This window comes from Pelecanus crispus, chromosome W (genome assembly GCF_030463565.1).
Source record: "Pelecanus crispus isolate bPelCri1 chromosome W, bPelCri1.pri, whole genome shotgun sequence".
In the NCBI taxonomy this organism is placed as follows: Eukaryota; Metazoa; Chordata; class Aves; order Pelecaniformes; family Pelecanidae; genus Pelecanus; species Pelecanus crispus.
The window spans coordinates 12,210,718-12,216,717 of NC_134675.1; positions in this window are offsets into that span (position 1 = coordinate 12,210,718).

A 6,000-nucleotide genomic window follows, 5' to 3' on the forward strand; every position below is an offset into this window, starting at 1 on the left:
TGGTAACCACCTGATCCCTATCCCTGAGTGAGCTGTGAGATATGCGAAAAGATTTCAGTTGTCATCCAGGCGAGCACATCATCACCTGGCTGCTCCGATGCTGGGATAATGGGGCCAGTAGCCTGGATTTAGAGGGTAAGGAAGCCAAGCAGCTGGGATCCCTTTCTAGGGAAGGGGGCATTGACAAAGCAATTGGAAAAGGGGCAGAAACCCTCAGCCTCTGGAGGCAACTTCTGTCAAGCGTGAAGGGAAGGTATCCCTTCAAGGACGATGTTATATATTGCCCAGGCAAATGGACCACCATGGAGAGAGGTATCCAGTACCTGAGGGAATTAGGCATGCTGGAGGTGATTTACAGTGACCTGAACGATGAGCAGTTACCCAAAGATCCAGATGAAGTCAGGTGCACACGACCCATATGGCGGAAGGTGGTACATAGCACACAAGCATCGTATGCCAACTCGTTGGCAATACTAGCCTGGAAAGATGACGAGGCACCAACGGTGGATGAAGTGGCTGGCCGACTCCGGGAATACGAAGAAAGTATCTCTTCCTCCCTACGGGCCTGTGTCTCGGCTGTGGAAAAACTGTCAGAAAAACTGTCTGAAAAACTGTCCCGAGAGTTCCAGCAACTCAAAGAGGATATGACCTACTTCGCACCTGTACGGACCAGTATCTCAGCCATTAGGAGTCAACGTCCTTATGCTCAAGAGAGAGGATATAGTGGATACACACCAAGGGGCACCCTGTGGTTTTACCTGTGTGGAGTGATTGCTGGAGGTGACTTGGACAATAGACTTAGATTTATGTTTTCAAGAAAGGCACAGCATTTGAAGAAGCAGTCTGGGTGGTATGCATCTGGAATTGATTCCACAGGAAGTTCCCCAGGCCTGTAATCTTGGATGTCGCAACCCAGGGGAGCCTGGTGGGCTGATTCTAAGAGGAACTGCCCAGGGGGTGGAGTGGTGTGGAGACATCACGGCCAAGCCCTGTGATAAGGGAACTCGGAGGGGCACCATGGCACTGATAAGCTGCATAAGTGATACCCGGAGGCAACAAAGTATCATGAGGTTGACAAAATGCTGTCCTTTAGTAACCTTTACAAATTATAATGTCATTATAATACTAGAACACACTCCCATCCCAAAACTTACCCGCCTCCAAGATGAGACCACTCCTCACTGAGCCTGCGCTCTGAATTTTTCCTGCCCTATACATTTAAAGCGAAGCGAGAAAACTTTACACCAATCGTAACAAAGTATGTATGACTAGAGTCCCTCAAGCTCCACCTAAAAGGTAAAAAATAGTATAAATTAGCCTAAAGAGAGAGGGGATGTTAAGGGACGATACCATCGTGTACTACTCTGACTTCTGGGATCAGTCGACGGGCTGAGCCTCTCTTCCCTCCCCATCGGGACGCCTTTGGGTAAGAATCTAACACTTGGTTATACCAAGTGCCTCCCCGGGAAACTTAGAAACTTCTATAGAGTCACTTTTATGTCTTTTGATGCATCTGTATTGTCCAAAGCTTTGGTATTTGCATGTGCCTTGCTGTCAGTGAATTTATCGCTGGTACTCCAAAGAACCTGTGTGTCTGTTGCTTTAATAAATTGCTTTGATTTATTGGTCTAGCTGTGATAGTGGTCACTGAACGCAACCAAACGCTTTAAGTGTGGCCGTGGTAGTTCATGCAGCACGACTAGACAAAGGGTGCCTATGTTATTTGTGCATCCGTAATCATGATAGTTCAGTGCACTGAACGCGACCGGACTTATAACGATAAATTGGGTACCTTCCAAAGCCTCTCTTGACGCAACAACCTGCGTGACCACGGAGAGGACATGAGGAAGAGGGATGGGAAATCTACCTCGACCCTAGAGGCATGGGTGCGTGAGTTGCAAGGAAAAACTATTACAAAAGGTGGTTCTCCCAGGAAAATTGCAGCTCCAGTTTCCAGTGAGCAGTTCCCCAGACAGAGTAAGAGGGCTGATTTTACTTCCAATCTTAATCAGCGTACCCTTGATTCACATTTACAAGGATTGAACAACGAATACTATGACCAGTATTAGAGGGACCCTGCCTCCAGCCAGGTGGAGGAAAGGGACAACCAGGTTTACTGGACTGTGTGGATTCAATGACCTGGCACATCAGACCCACAGGAGTAGAAGGCTCTAGTGGACACCGGTGCACAGTGTACCCTAATGCCATCAAGCTATAAAGGGGCAGAACCCATCTGTATTTCTGGAATGACAGGGGGATCCCAACAGCTAACTGTATTGGAGGCCAAAGTGAGCCTAACCGGGAATGAGTGGCAGAAGCACCCCATTGTGACTGGCCCAGATGCTCCGTGCATCCTTGGCATAGACTACCTCAGGAGAGGGTATTTCTAGGACACAAAAGGGTCTGAACGAAGTTACACCACCACTGAGTGCTTCTGTGCCAGACATGCTAGAACTTCAATACAAACTGGAGTCAAAGGCAGCCAAGTGGTATGCCACAAGTGACATCGCTAATGCGTTTTTCTCAATCCCTTTGGCAACAGAGTGCAGGCCACAGTTTGCTTTCACTTGGACGGGTGTTCAGTACACCTGGAATCGACTGCCCCAGGGGTGGAAGCACAGCCCCACCTTTTGCCATGGACTGATCCAGATGGCACTGGAACAGGGTGAAGCTCCAGAACATCTGCAGTATATTGATGACATCATTGTGTGGGGCAATACAGCAGAAGAAGTTTTTGAGAAGGGAAAGAAAATAGTCCAAATCCTTCTGAAGGCTGGTTTTGCCATAAACCAAAGTAAGGTCAAGGGACCTGCACAGGAGGCCCTATTTTTAGGAATAAAATGGCAAGATGGACGTCGTCAGATCCCAATGGATGTGATCAACAAAATAACAGCCATGTCCCCACCAACTAGCAAAAAGGAAACACAAGCTTTCTTAGGCGTTGTGGGTTTTTGGAGTATGCATATCCCAAATTACAGTCTGATCGTAAGCCCTCTCTATGAAGTGACCTGGAAGAAGAATGATTTCAAATGGGGCCCTGAGCAACAACAAGCCTTTGAACAAATTAAACGGGAGATAGTTCATGCAGTAGCCCTTGGGCCAGTCCGGGCAGGGCAGGATATTAAAAATGTGCTCTACACCGCAGCCAGGGATAATGGCCCTACCTGGAGCCTCTGGCAGAAAGCACCAGGGGAGACTCGAGGTCGACCCCTAGGGTTTTGGAGTCGGGGATACAGAGGATCCGAAGCCTGCTATACTCCAACTGAGAAAGAGCTATTGGCAGCATATGAAGGGGTTCAAGCTGCTTTGAAGTGGTCGGTACTGAAGCACAGCTCCTGCTCGCACCCCGACTGCTAGTGCTGGGCTGGATGTTCAAAGGGAGGGTCCCCTCTACACATCATGCAACTGATGCTACGTGGAGTAAGTGGGTTGCACTAATCACACAACGGGCTCAAATAGGAAACCCCAGTCGCCCAGGAATCTTGGAAGTGATCATGGACTGGCCAGAAGGCAAAAGTTTTGGAATATCGCCAGAGGAGGACGTGATGTGTGGTGAAGAGGCCCCACTGTATAATAAATTGCCAGAAAATGAGAAGCAATATGCCCTGTTCACTGATGGGTCCTGTCGTCTTGTGGGAAAGCATCGGAGGTGGAAAGCTGCTGTATGAAGTCCTATACGACAAGTCACAAAAAGTGCTGAAGGAGAAGGGGAGTCGAGTCAGTTTGCAGAGGTGAAAGCCATCCAGCTGGCTTTAGATATTGCTGAAAGAGAAAAGTGGCCAGTCCTTTATCTCTATACTGACTCATGGATGGTGGCAAATGCCCTGTGGGGGTGGCTGCAGCAATGGAAGCAGAGCAACTGGCAGCGCAGAGGCAAACCCATCTGGGCTGCTGCATTGTGGCAAGATATTGCTGCCCGGGTAGAGAACCTGGTTGCAAAAGTTCATCATGTAGATGCTCATGTACCCAAGAGTCGGGCCCTTGAAGAACATCCAAACAACCAGCAGGTGGATCAGGCTGCTAAGATTGAAGGGGCTCAGGTGGATCTGGACTGGCAACATAAGGGTGAACTATTTATAGCTTGCTGGGCCCATGACACCTCAGGCCATCAAGGAAGAGATGCAACATATAGATGGACTTGTGATCGAGGGGTGGACTTAACTATGGACAGTATTGCACAGGTTATCCATTAATGTGAAACATGCGCTGGAGTCAAGCAAGCCAAGCGGTTCAAGCCTCTCTGGTATGGAGAGCGATGGCTGAAATATGAATATGGGGAGGCCTGGCAGATTGATTATATCACACTCCCACAAAACCGCCAAGGCAAGCGCTATGTGCTCACCATGGTGGAAGCAACCACCGGATGGCTGGAAACATATCCCGTGCCCCATGCCACCGCCCGGAACACCATCCTGGGCTTTGAAAAGCAAGTCCTGTGGCGACATGGCACCCCAGAAAGAATTGAGTCAGACAATGGGACTCATTTCCGAAACAACCTCATAGACACCTGGGCCAAAGAGCATGATATTGAGTGGGTATATCACATCCCCTGTCATGCACCAGCCTCCGGGAAAATTGAGCGATACAATGGACTGTTAAAGACTACCCTGAGAGCAATGGGTGGTGGGACATTCAAACATTGGGATACACATTTAGCAAAAGCCACCTGGTTAGTCAACACTAGGGAATCTGCCAATCGAGCTGGCCCTGCCCAATCAAAACTTTTACGTACTGTATAAGGAGATAAAGTGAAAATAGCCAATGAACTGAATGGTATGATATTAATTGTTATATAATACTGTATGTCATCTCTTTTATGGTTGCTATATGCCACATCAATGGTATTACATTAAGAATCGCCCAGCTTAATGAAGAATGAACTTTGATGAAACTGAGCAAAGTGCAGCAGTGTTGGAACGAGAACTGGCTTCAGCATGCAACAGTCCAATACCGCACACCACCTCTCCTGCTCTGAAAGACTGTGATGACAGATGGAACCCAAAGTCATGGACTCAATAAACTCAATTGACATTTTAGAGGGATGGTCCATAGATAAAGGGAATGATATCTGTGTGTATATATCAAGACAGGGAAAGTGGTGGTAGTTTATTAGAATGCATTGGGAAGGGTAAGACCTGTGCATGACATAGATGGTATAGAATAAGGGGTGGATACTGTCCTGGTTTCAGCTGGGATAGAGTTAATTTTCTTCCTAGTAGCAGGCATAGTGCTGTGTTTTGGATTTAGTAGGAGAATAATGCTGATAACACACTGATGTTTTAGTTGTTGCTAAGTAGTGCTTATGCTAGTCAAGGACTTTTCAGCTTCCCATGCTCTGCCAGGTGCACAAGAAACTGGGAGGGGGCACAGCCAGAATAGTTGATCCAAACTGACCAAAGGGCTATTCCATACCTTATGACGTCATGCTCAGTATATAAACTGGGCGGGGTTGGCCGGGGGGGAGTGATCGCTGCTCGGGAACTGTCTGGGTATCGGTCGTCGGGTGGTGAGCAATTGCATTGTGCATCACTTGCTTTGTATGTTATTATTATAATATTGTTGTTATTATTAACGTTACTATCTTTATTTCAATTATTAAACTGTTCTTATCTCAACCCAGGAGTGTTTCTCACTCTTACTCCTTCAATTCTCTCCCCCATCCCATCGGGACAGGGGGAGTGAGCGAGCGGCTGTGTGGTGCTTAGTTGCTGGCTGGGGCTAAACCACAACACACAGCTTGTTAAAAATCTTGATCTTACCTCTTGTTTTCATGTCTTTCAAATCAGGAAATGAGTTTTACAACTTTTCCAGTGGGGCACAGCTGCTGGCCAGGGTCGTAAAGCTGAACTTCATAAATATGTCCTGTTAGGATCAGAGGAAGAGCATTAAAAAGTCGGGGAGCGGGGGAGAGAGAGAGAGAATGAAGGGAAAGGAGCAAAGGCAATAGAGAAGCAAGGCAACCTCGGCAGCATGGCAAAACAGCCCAGCTCAATACCGGCC